Below are 13,460 nucleotides of genomic sequence, written 5' to 3' on the forward strand. Positions count from 1 at the left end.
AGAATTCTTTCATTTATGTGTGTGTTGGTTCAGGAAGTGTGAGTTAGGTAGATTCTCATCCAAATGCAAACTGAACAAATGCCTCACCCATCCCTAGCTCTAGATTTGATTTATGTTCACCCCCCCCTTATTTGCCTTTTATGTATCATCCTCCCAACCTGCTCCTACTATGGAGATCAACTTCCTTTGATCAGAATGAGCCACTATTTGTGGGAATGAAAAAGGCATGGGCTAAAATTTAATTTGCAAACATTGGCAGCCTTTTTTTAATTAACTGGAAATTAAAAGGTCAGATAAGACCACAACCTTTTCAGTATCTTGAAATCTATGTTGTTGACCCCCTGTGAAAGGTTTCTAGCTGGGAAAAACTATGAGAAGGATGCACATACATATAGCACATTGGATACTTTTCTGTGTCTCTTGATATGAAGATTCCATTTCATGCATGAGCAATAATTTGAACTGGGGACATCAGTGACATATGACCAAGATTTCCCAACCACACTTCTGATAACATTTATGTGAACTAAAACATATTACTTTTTAATGTCAGAAGAGTTAACATTTTGTCACCAGGAACATTATTATCTGCTTTGCTCTTTTCACATTTTTCTTCCCTTCCACAAAGATATAAATTAACTCTGAAAATAGTCTTTCTGCCTCACCTGTCAACGGACCTCCCTCCCCTTGCTGGTCCAAGCATGCCTTTTAGCTATTTTCTTCGCAAATAAAATTAGGTCTTTCATGAAACTTGGATCTGGAATTTGGAGATTTGTCTTTCTGAGGAATTTTGTATTTTCTGATGAACAGTTTATCTCTGCCATCTAGATGGGACCCATGCATGACTCCATTTGCTTTGTGTGTGATTGCTTTCCCTTTTGTCCTGAGCTGGTATCTGGGAGATGGATGTGATTTGACCTGGAGGTTGGCCACAGGCCACAGGCCACAAGCAACTTGCTTCAAAATAATTACATCAAAGGATCTGAAGCTAATTCCAGGTTGAACAGGCTGCACACTGCACCTTATACTCATCTTGGACCAGGAACCTTGTAATGTAAGAAAATGAGAAGGGATGGGGAAATCTGTCAGTTTAGGTTCCCCTCAGTCCTCATCCTCCCTCATCTCTAGTCCTTTGCTCCTGTCTCAGTGACATCTACACTGGATTGGTCATGTCTATGGCAGGATCCCCAAGGATGTGTTCCATGAGAGACTGGCTTCAGGCACCAGGCCTGTTGGCAGACCAATCTTTATTACAAAGATGTCTGCAAACATGACATGAAAGCTGGCAACATTAACCCCACTGTGTGGGAATTACTTGCAGACGACCACAGTGCCTGGAGACAAATATAGCTTAGGGGTACTTCTAGATTCACTGCTGTCACTTGATGCTCAGGTGGTCTCGGTGATGGGAAGGTCCTTCCATTCTCATGGAGTTTTAGGATTTAGGATTTCTACTGTAAAGACCACTTAACATGTCTTTTGCAGATATGTACAACCCATCATGGCAAAGGTCAAAAAGGCAAGTTAGTGAGAAGGGGAACCTTGGCAAAATTCAAATGTTTTCCTTAATTCATGGCACACTTCATGACAGAATATTTCTTACTGTTTGCTCCAAAGGAGAAAGACCTCTGCTATCAAAACAGCAATTGCATTTGACATGTCTTGAAAATCTCACAAAGAGAATGAGTCAGTAGCTACCCATTGCTGGGTATCCTCAAATTGGTAATATAAAATCAATTTTTCCCTACTTTAGTATGAAGGTTCCTGGGAGGTTCTCTGCAGCAAAACATAAACGTTGGAAATTTAGGATAATATTCTAATTTAATCTCCTAGCATGACTCCTTTGTTCTCCTGTTCCTCGTCACACATGACTGACGTTCACTCTTTAGGAAAACACTTTCCACAAATGTCAGATGCCATTAATTGCATTTAGCACAAGCTGCTTCCATAGGATGCAAGAGCTGCCACTGTGCACATTTTTTAATCTATGGGATACATGTCATTTGAAACGAATTAGTACAAGAAATGACTAAATAATTGGTATTCAAGCACGTATGGCAGGGGTGGAGGTTTTCAGGCCTTGAGGCCATATGCACCTACCCAGGCCTCTTCTTCTGATTCTCAGAACTCTCCCCAGGCTACAACAGTCTCGTTGCACACCCTCCTTGAGCGTTTCTTTCTGGAATGTGCCTTTGAACTCTGATCATGCTTCTTGTTTGCCTGAATGGAAGACAGAGAGGGATGTGTGAGCATGTGTAGAAACCAGCCTACTTTAGAAAGGTAACAGTTACAATTGTTGTTCTGCCCATTTTTGCCTCTGGCCTCACCCACCACCAGCATGTGGTCTTCAGAAGCAAATGTAGCCCTCTGGGCTGAAAAGGGTTCCCCACCCCTGATGTACAAGCACTGGGTTATTTTCTTTTGTTGTTTTTTTTTCCCAAGAGCTGGCACAGCTAGTATAGACTGGGAGCCTGAAAAGTTTCTTATTACGAAAATCTGCTTGGTAATGAATTTCCATTTTGCCTCTCCAAACTACACACCTTCAGGACTATTTGCCTACAGTGGTGTGGGGGCTCCTTCTCCCTGGTGCCTTCCCACACCTCTCCAGTAATACTTGGAAGGAAGGAGGTATGCCGGTAGACACCTTCTTTACGTGGATCATCATATCACAATGGGAAGGGATTCTTACATTGCTATGGGAATGGTATAATTGGCCCTTTCTGAGACTGAACGATGGATGCTCTATACCGCTTCGGGCTGCAGATGGAGGAAATAATATATTTAGGAATTTCACTTTTCATATACACTCACCTTTCTTTATACTGCAAACTACTATGTCAACAGGTCAGCCTAGTAGCCTCCCTGACATGCTGTAATCTCAGGTTTCTGCTGAAGTAACATCATAGGTCTCCAAAGGTTTAATAGGCTGTATCAGCTATCTGCTTCCTAAGCTTTACTGCAGGCTGATTCATATGTGTCTATATGTCATCCACCCAGAAACCACAGGGGTGATAAAAACATGGGGGGGGGAGTGCATTTCATCACTCAAATATTCTCAGCTGAATTTGTGACTCATGTCCTATAGGGGGGCGAAATCCCTACAATGATATCATATGCTTATTGTCATCCTGTGTTACATCTGCCTTTACTACTGCCTGCCAATTAGCTACTGGACTACATTCAAGGTGCTGGTGAACTAAGCATTGCACAGCTTAGGACCAGGATACCTGGAAACTGTAATGATCTGACTGATTCCTGCCCTCTGCAGGAGAAGGTCTCTTGCATATGCTATCTTATCTATGCATGAGGTAGGAATGGGACCTTTAGTACAGTGACACCTATGCTTTGAAACTCCCTCGCATAATATATCAGGGAGGGACCAACTCCATTGCCTTTTGAAGATGCTCCTTTTTCAACAAGGTGCTTAGCCTGGTCTGTAGCAGTATTGGATTTGTTTGAATATACATCTTTATGGTTAATTTGTTTCTTTTGAGAGGGGCAGTTTCACAGGAAGTGATTTGAAAATGAAATAACTACTTTCCCGGACACCATTATCCATTGTTTCTCTGCTGCTGATGGCACAATACAACAGAGTTTGATCTGTTGTGGGTTGATCTTATGCGTACCTCACCACCTGATGTTGCCTTCATCAAATGATAAAATGAATGCAATGTTTAGACGCAGCCTGTGTTACACTTGGTGAAATTCTTTGAAAAAGAAATGGAACATGATTTTGAAAGTGAGATGGTTATATGTCTGACAACTTTATTTTTGTTTTGATCCTAATTTGTGGCTGGTATGCTCACTTAATTTCTAAACAGCACAGCACATTTATTCATTAACATTTGGAACACTTTTCTACTTGCATGGGTTGTGGGTAATGTAATTAATAAATTATTTAGCCAGAAATGGCACCTTAATAACTGGTTTTTTTTCTCCCTCAGAATGGCTGGATCACCAGCCGTGCAGTGATCATGATTGCATATGTTTATATCTTTCCAAGCAGCAACGAGGAAATAAATGTAAACTCTGCTACAGTATTATTTGCACAAACTACAAGCTGTATTTAAATGGAAGTGTGACTGCCAAACATTCTAATGCCTTCCAAGCTATCTACACAGAAGATGAGTTTGCTTAGAAAGAAATGTGTAAGATAGAGATGTTTGCAGTGGCAGATCCAGGCTCTTCTTTTCAGTGGGGAGGGAGGGCATGGGGGGGAGGCTATCTGAATGGGCCAACTTTCTCCTTGATACTGTCACCTCTGCCCATTCCCCTGATCTCTCTATCTGCCCCCCAGTCTGGTTTACCACCCAGGAGGAAATTGCAAGACAACACGAGGGTGTATAATATTGCTTGCATGTTTGTAGAAGATGGGTGGAGAAGCAACAACATTAACAAGGCTCAGGGTGGTTTCCTTAGTATATAAAACTCAGGCAGAAGTATCACCCAGATCTACCTGGAGGCACTGGGGATTGAACCTGGGACCCTACCATAACGCGTGTTAGAAGATGTGGCCTGCTTTCTGCACTGCAACACCTAGCTCTGTGTCTCCTACACTGTCTGGAAGCAGCTCACTGGGGTTTCACCTGCTCTTTCCAAATGGCAGCCTTTCAGTAGCTGGTAAAGAACATTAACTATAAGTAGCAGAGGGAGGGGCCGAGGACTCTGATATTATTAGCCACCATCAACTACCTCCATTTGTGCCCCTTTTGCACGATTCAGCCCCCTCAATTTATAGCAGAGCGAGGGGAAGTCTTCAACATGTCAATTTTGCATTGATTTAATGTAAGCCTATTATGCATTCTTGGATTTGGTTAGTTGCCATGAAAATACTAACAGAGAAGTGGGATATAAGCAATGGTAAAGAAAAACAGCAACTGCTAGATCTCACCAACCTCCCCTGCTGGTTATAGATGAATGTGTGGGATAGCCAGCCTAATATAATCAACATGTTCAAGGCTAATTTATGCATGAAGTGGTTAATGCCATGGAGTAAGCTCTCCTGCCAGGCAACCCCCTCTTGCCCTGGTCCACCCCCCTCAGTTCACCAGAGAAGCTCAACATGTGAGGTCTGAGCTGGTTGATCCAAGCTCAGACCACATGGCTTTCATATGCTATTTTTTGTGTTCCTATAACAAAAATATAGGAACTTTCATCACTTTGAAACTAACCTAAGTATTGCTGTCTGTGTTTTCTGAGTGCTGTATGGAAAAGCACAAGAACCTTTGGAGAGTTTGTTAAGTAAACAATTTTAAACTTACCAAACGTGTAGGGTTTGTTTGTTTTTTCTGTGCAAAGGGAAGCGAGGACCATTTTGGAACTCTTAGGGGCATATTTTAAAGGTCCAACAGCCTATATTTTAAATGTTTCACTTTGCTGCATATTTTGTGATTTTAAATGTCTGCTGGGTTCTCTCACGCTTAGCATCCAGGGAATTCTCCTCTTTTATACCTATTTTTCCTTTTATACCAACATCATTATGATGGGAGATATGAATGGGGTGGTCTCTACAAACATGGATAAGTCACAAAATCAAAATTTAACAAATGATGGCAGACTGCCTAAAACCTTCTTTGAACTAACTGACAATATGGATTTGATTGATATATGGAGGACAAAGAACCCCCTAGGTAGAGAAGGAACTTTTTTTTCTGAAGCCCATCTGTCATGGACAAGAATAGACCAAATATGGATAACTAGAGGACTGGCACCTAAGACTAGAAAAGTGGAAATCTGCCCAAAAACTTGCTCTGACCATAACGCCATGAAAATGGAATTAAGACTTACTCCAATCGGTTCCTTTAGATGGAAAATGAATGACACACTATTAAGAGATCAGGAGATTGTGAAGAAGGCCCAAAAAACTTTGAAAGATTATTTTGAAATAAATTTGAATACCACGGTGGAAAGGAGAACAATCTGGGATGCAAGCAAAGCAGTTATGAGAGGGTTTCTGATACAACCGAACACGATAAAGAAAAGATTTTGGAATGGAAAAAAAGATAAGATTTTAGAGAAGATAAGAGATGGAGAGAAAAAGCTGAGATCTAAACCAAAATCGAAGGAGATCTTGAGAGAAATTAAATTCTACCAAGCACAGTATGCGAAACTGATAAACCAAGAAGTTGAGTGGAAAATAAAACAAATGAAACAAAGATCATTTGAATCAGCTAATAAGTGCGGGAAACTGCTAGCATGGCAGTTGAAAAAGAGACAAAAATTGAATACAGTTACTAACTTAGAGATTGAAGGGAGAGATATTCAGAAACCCGAAGAAATTAGGAAGTGTTTCCAGAGATATTTTAAAAAGCTTTACACTCAAGGGCCACAAGAAGAGACTGAGATAGACCAATTTTTGAAAATAAATGGATTACCAAAACTTGCTGAGGAAAAGAGAACAATCCTGAACCACAAAATAACACAACAAGAAATAGAGGGTGCCATTCAGAACATGCAACTAGGCAAATCTCCAGGCCCTTATGGGCTTACCTCCAAGTATTATAAGATATTGAAAGACTTTTTGATACAACCATTAATGGAGGTATGCAATCAGATTTTGGAGGGGAAGAAGGCACCGGAATCGTGGAAAGAAGCCTTCATCACATTGATTCCTAAAGTGGAAACTGAAAAGACTCAACTTAAGAACTACCGTCCCATCTCACTCCTAAATGTGGATTATAAAATTTTTGCAGATATTTTGGCAGGTAGACTTAAAAAAGTATTAAATGAAGTAATCCATAAGGATCAGGCAGGCTTTCTCCCAGGAAGACATTTGTTTGATAATACTAGGAATATTATTGACATTTTGGAACTTCTGCAAACCAGTATTAATACAAAATCAGTGTTAATTTTTGTTGATGCGGAGAAGGCCTTTGATAACATTTCTTGGAGGTTTATGAAGAAAAATTTGGAAGGGATGGGAGTGGGACGGGGGTTTGAAAATGGAATAGAGGCAATTTATTCAGAGCAGAAAGCTAAACTGATAGTTAACAATGTGGTGACAGAAGAGTTTAAAATCGAAAAAGGAACACGACAAGGTTGCCCCCTATCCCCTCTACTATTTATTTCTGTCCTGGAGGTGCTCTTGAACATGATTAGGGAAGGCCGGTTGGTACAAGGAATACAGGTCGGAGTGAAGCAATTTAAATTGAAAGCCTTTGCAGATGACTTGGTTTTAACATTACAGGAGCCAGAATCTAGTACGAAAAGAGTTTTAGAATTAATTTATGAATTTGGTCGGGTGGCGGGGTTCAAACTGAACAAGCAAAAAACTAAGGTTCTGGAGAAAAATTTGACACCTTTGGAAATAGAGGGGTTTCAGAAAGAGACAGAGCTAAATGTTGTTAAAAAGGTAAAATACCTAGGGGTAAACTTGTCAGCCAAAAACTTGAATCTATTTAAAGATAATTATGAAAAATGTTGGTCAGAAATTAAGAAAGATTTAGAGATTTGGTCAAGATTGAAACTTTCCTTGTTGGGTCGAATTGCAGCTGTAAAAATGAATGTATTGCCGAAGATGTTATTTTTGTTTCAGACCCTACAGATCGTGGACAGAGTGGAATGTTTTGGGAAGTGGCAGAAGGATATTTCTAGGTTTGTCTGGCAGGGCAAAAAGTCCCGAATAAAATTTAAAATACTAACTGACGCAAAAGAGAGAGGGGGGGGGTTGCCCTGCCAGATTTAAGGTTATATTATGAAGCTGCGGCTTTCTGCTGGATGAAAGATTGGTTACTTCTTGAGAACACTGTTGTCCTAGATCTGGAAGGGTACAACAACGTTTTTGGATGGCATGCATACTTGTGGTACAACAAGGTAAAGGTTCATAAAATGTTTAAAAACCATATTGTCAGGAAAGCTATATTTAAGGTCTGGACAAAGTATAAAGACTTACTAGAAGGTAAGACCCCGAGGTGGTTATCACCAGCGGAGGCCAAGGTTCGAAAAAGACCCAATATGGAGGCCAGTTGGCCGAAATACTGGGAAATAATAGAAAAAATTGGAGACAACTGGAGGCTGCAGAGCTTTGAAAAATTAAAGAATAGGGTGCAAGACTGGTTTCATTATGCTCAAATTCAAGAGGTTTTTAAGTTGGACAAAAAAATAGGATTCCAGGTGGAAAAATCAAAATTAGAGACAGAACTGTTAGAACCTAAGACTAAGGTACTCTCGAGAATGTATAACTTGCTGCTTAAATGGAACACCCAGGATGAGACAGTCAAATCAGCCATGATAAAATGGGCTCAAGATATTGGGCACAACATTATGTTTGAAGACTGGGAAAGGTTATGGACCACTGGAATGAAATTCACGGCATGTAACGCCCTGAAGGAAAATATTATGAAAATGATATATAGGTGGTACATGACCCCAGTCAAGCTTGCAAAAATATATCACCGGTCTGATAATAAATGTTGGAAATGTAAGGGGGCTGAAGGGACATTCTTTCACCTTTGGTGGACTTGTCCAAAAGTGAAGGCCTTCTGGGAAATGATCTATAATGAGTTAAAAAAGGTGTTTAGGTACACCTTTCCTAAGAAACCAGAGGCCTTCCTCTTGGGCATTGTGGACCAAAAGGTGTTAAAGAAGGACAGAACTTTTTTTATGTATGCAACTACAGCAGCAAGAATACTCATTGCAAAATACTGGAAGATACAAGATCTTCCCACACTGGAAGAGTGGCAGACGCAATTGATGGACTATATGGAATTGGCCGAAATGACGGACAGAATCCGAGACTCGGGAGAAGAAACAATGGAAGAGGACTGGAAAAAATTTAAGGACTATTTACAAAAATATTATAAGTTGTATGAATGTTAAGAATCTGCATGATTTGGAAACTCTAGCCCCTGCAACTAGACTGGGAAAATAGAAGATTAAGTTATAAGTAAGAGAAAGCTGAAACTTAAGGTTAATCTATGTTTTACTTTAAGGTATAAATAATTGATAAAAAGTACTTTAAATCTAGAAGTATAATATTTGAAAGATATAAATAAGGTACGAAACAAGGTAATAATTTGCTGATATGTTTATTGTAAAGAACGCAGGGTGAGGGAGATGTGGGGAAGTCCAGTTAGTAATGTAAAAATGTCTTTGAAAGTTGGATTGCTTTTTTTTTTCTTTTCTTTTTTTTTTCTTCGGCTTTTTTCGTTTGTGTTTTTTTTCTTTTAAGTCTTTTTATATTTCTGATTTTGTAATTGAAAATGTAATAAAATTCTTATATATATATACCTATTTTTCCTTGCCACTAACAGACTGCATATAGATTTAATAGGAAGGCAAGAAGCTGTCTTGTCAATGCTTTTGAATATTAGGTTTGTAAGATTGAAGTGGATTAAAGTGCTCAGTCACTCTGGTGGAACAAAGAAACCTCTTTTTTTTAAAGAAACAAACATTTTTTGTTTGGGAAAGTGAGGAGGAAATGCAATGGAAAATGGAAAATAAACAAATGATTAATGGAAAACATATAAATATCACATGGGCTAATGAATGAATTCATGAATGGTCATTGTCACAAAACTACACTAGCTCCATAAAGAATAGCTCTAGAAAGATTACACATAGTCTAACATCTGCATACATTTTATGAATTCAAATGGGGGGGGGGAATGTTCAACATACTGGTCGACTGGTGTATCCCTCAATAATGCTGACGCCATCTGATGGTGGTTCTCCAGACTGTCAAGAGAGAGAATCTTAGTAGGGTTGCCATATTTCAAAAAGTAAAAATCCGGAAAACTTTTTTGCCAAAGTTGTTGACCTTTCCTTTCCTTTTTCCTTTCCTTTCCTTTCTTTTCCTTTCCTTTCCTTTTTGGCCAAATTTGTTGACCTTTTTCTTGTTGATGTTTCTGAGCTATTTTTAAGGGAAATTGGCAAAAATGATTCTGCCAGCATGGGTTGCTATATGTCTGGATTCTCCTGGACATTTTTCCAATTTTTGTCCAGATACTGTTTTCAATTGCAGTATTCCGGGTATGTCTGGGAAATTCTGGATATTTGGCAATCCTATGTTGCAGAAATGTTGGGAATTGAATCTGGAACCTTCTGCATACAAAGCAGAACCACTGAGCTATATGCCCCTTATTCAGAGTTTTAAAAGTTGCAAGCCTAGCAGAGTACAACTCAACAGAGCACTCGTTGCCATTGCCTTTGAGCTCTGACAGAGTTATGGACAATAGGAAACATTTTAAGAAGCTGTAGTCTTCTTGGACAGCCTGGTGGAAGGGAGAGAGAGAAGAAGAAAAAAGCTGACGAAGCTGACCTTAACTAAAAAGCTGTCTAGCAGCATACAATGAGGCAATGCTGTCTCTTTTTGAAAAGTTGGGCATCTTCTCTCTATATAAAATATGTTTTCTCCTTCCTACACTCATGCTTACCCTGCAAACCAGGAAGGCACAGAACAAAAATAACAGATGACAGTGGGGTGTTGTTTATTGGATCGATGGCATGATAAATGATCAAATGTTCCATGCAGGGAGCCAGACAATAAGCTGAAACCAAGCTCACCTTGCAATCAATCCCCTGACAAGTCTCTTGGGCTGAGGAATTATAGCAAAATTGAAGGCACACTCTGGTCCCCTTTCCTCCTGCTAAGGCACCTGGTCAAGATCTAGCCATTTTTCAGTTCTTTCAAATAAATTCAAGGGAAGATGTGTGTGTGTGTGTGGGGGTATTCTTTGGCACAGAGGTGGCCAGCTGATGGTGTCCAACAGGCTGCCTCACTCCCTTCTCTGTCTCTCTGGCTCTGACTCTCTGTTTCCTACCCCATTTTGCTAAGCAACTTCACTTAGGACCTCTCAGCTCTTACATTTTACAGTGACATAGCTGCTATTGATTATGAATTGTTTTGGTATCTTTTCACACAACTTTATCATATCCCACTGCTATTCTGGAATAAAGTGCTCTTCTTTTTCTTCTGCCACAAAAGACATTTGTAAAAGATCCATACTGGAATTCTCAGTATTTCCATTCTTTGTAGAATGTGTTAAAAAGCATCATGCCACTTTCTCTTTGGAGAGGATGGGAGTTGGTGGACTTTGGTGCAAGAGGTTTCGGTTTCACACCACTTCGCTCTGACCAGTGTGAATCGTCAGTTTAGGCTAAGTGTTGTTCTGAGGCGAAAAGGGCAGATAGCTATGGGAGTTCCAAGATGAACCATAGCAGGATGTAACAGAGTGGTCATTCCTCTCATCTAACCTCTTACACTTGTGGATCAAAATTTACACATAACATAGGCTCTGGTTAGATGGGAGAGATTTCAATATATAGCCAAGACTGACTCTGAGTTTTGGCAGACCCTAGGCAGACTGTCATTGGACGGCCCTACCAACATCCTCAGCCTGTTTGCAACTCACCACCCTGAATATTGCTAGGAAAGCCTTTTGTCTCATGTAAGCCACGTTAAGGCACCGTATGGATGGGTTGCCCTCCGTGTAATTTCCAGCCACAGGAAGTTAACACTGCCTGGGCTAGTGTTCTCTGACACCTGGCCTTTTAATTTCTTCATCATCAACAACAACAACTATTTTGGCATGCATGAGTGGAGCAGAAGCAAAGGCACAGAAAAAGAAGGGAAATTGCAGTACATGTCCTTTTTTGTTGTTTGTTTCATGCAGATTCAACAGAACAGTGTGGCAAATTAATGAAGCAATGCATGACCTACACAGAAGTAAGAGGGAAAGTGACAAGAAAGTGATGTGAGCTCTGCAAATGCTTTTGGTGGACGAGGGGCATGAGGAAGAGCACTTGTGTGTAGGAGCCAGATCCATGTGGCACTGAACATGCTTTGCATGCTTAACCTCCCCAAGTATCTCCAGCAAAAAGGATCAGTTAGCAGATGGTGTGAAAGTCCTCTGCCTGAGACCTTGGAGAGATCCGAATGTGTGCAGATTGCAACTTACCTATCTGTCATACTTTTCAAATGATACTCATCTGTTCTTTAAGTGGAGGTTATCTTGCCCTTCTCTTTTCAGGGATGAAGATTTCTCCCATAAATTTGTTTTTACAGGATGATGTCTTCTGGCTTGCAAGGCCAGGTTGGGGCATCAATGAACCTATAAAAGGGCCAATAAAAATGTGTGAGCCTATGTTCTACTTCCACTGTCAAAGGCATTATGCTTCTGACTACAGAGCCATAGCTAGGTGATCTTGTGCCCCTGACAGAACTGTCCAGATTGCACCCCCTAGCCGTGAACAAATTAGCTCTTCTTTCTGCCTCTCCTCCAACCCCAACCCCCCACGCCCATTCAATTCCTCACACACTTCACCTTGTAATGAATTCTTTTTTGTAATGAATTCTGATTGAAGCAGGACACCAAGATGGGGAAGGTTGACCTAGATGATGGTATACAGTGGAACCTCAGGTTAAGTACTTAATTCGTTCCAGAGGTCCGTTCTTAACCTGAAACTGTTCTTAACCTGAAGCACCACTTTAGCTAATGGGGCCTCCTGCTGCCACCGCGCAGCCGGAGCACGATTTCTGTTCTCATCCTGAAGCAAAGTTCTTAACCTGAAGCACTATTTTTGGGTTAGCGGAGTCTGTAACCTGAAGCGTATGTAACCCGAGGTACCACTGTATAGACATTTCCCGACTTACATGTGGGTTATGTGTCATGAGACAAAGGTTCTTGAGAGCAGAAGAAGCAGTAAGGCCTACAAGGCCTACACAATCCTTCAAGCCTAAGCCTGCGTTAACAGCAAACTGCTACGTCACTGTGACTCATCTTGGGTGAAGACTCATTCTCCCTATAAAAGTAGCCAGCCTCTCTGTGTGCCTTGGCCAGTGTGTGTGTTGTGTTGTTGCAGACTGAGTGGCTCCAGGACTCCAGTAAATCAGTAACTAAGACTGTGCCTCTGTGAAGAGTCAGATAGCTGCTATGAGCACTCTGTGTATGCTCTTTAACTGTGCTGTTTCTGAACAAGTTTATTTTCTTCAGCAAAGTTTTACAGTGGTGCCTCGCAAGACGAAAATAATCCGTTCTGCGAGTCTCTTCGTCTAGCGGTTTTTTAGTCTTGCGAAGCATCCCTATTAGAGGCTTAGCAGCTTAGAAAAAGGGGGGAGGGGAAAAACTCGCAAGACTCGCAAGACGTTTTCGTCTTGCAAATAGGGAAATTCGTCTTGCGAAGCACCTCGAAAAACAGAAAACCCTTTCGTCTAGCAGGTTTTTCATCTTGCGAGGCATTCGTCTTGCGGGGCACCACTGTATTCTGTTTTATGCGTTGATTGATTTACCATTGCATGACATTATGTTCCAGGCCCCCGCCTGCATAAGTGAAATCACATAAAGTGGGTAGCACCCCACTTTCATAGGGAGAAGGGCATGGAAGCCTACTCCTTGGGGCCAAGGTTCATTCACACACACCCCTAAAATATTTGAGGAGGTTCTCCTCCCCAGTTAATGGGCATTGTCATTCAAATAGTTTGTGTGTGCTCCGTCTGGTGGTCAATTATACAGGACAGTGAT

General features: G+C 40.8%; 1 long non-coding RNA gene across 2 annotated transcripts; it reads right to left on the reverse strand.

The window, feature by feature from the left end:
• Positions 1-583: 583 nt before the first annotated feature.
• On the reverse strand, positions 584-12,766 carry LOC307207389. Of its 2 annotated transcripts, none has more exons than XR_013834665.1 (4): positions 12,593-12,766; positions 11,898-12,050; positions 2,690-2,757; positions 584-2,220 (listed from the first exon to the last, which is right to left on the reverse strand). It is a non-coding gene; the product is annotated as an uncharacterized lncRNA (long non-coding RNA). The 2 variants fall into 2 exon arrangements; XR_013834666.1 differs by lacking the exon at positions 12,593-12,766 and adding an exon at positions 12,264-12,353.
• Between the last annotated feature and the right edge of the window lie 694 nt (positions 12,767-13,460).

This window comes from Podarcis cretensis (assembly GCF_951804945.1).
Source record: "Podarcis cretensis genome assembly, chromosome: Z".
Lineage (NCBI taxonomy): Eukaryota > Metazoa > Chordata > Lepidosauria > Squamata > Lacertidae > Podarcis > Podarcis cretensis.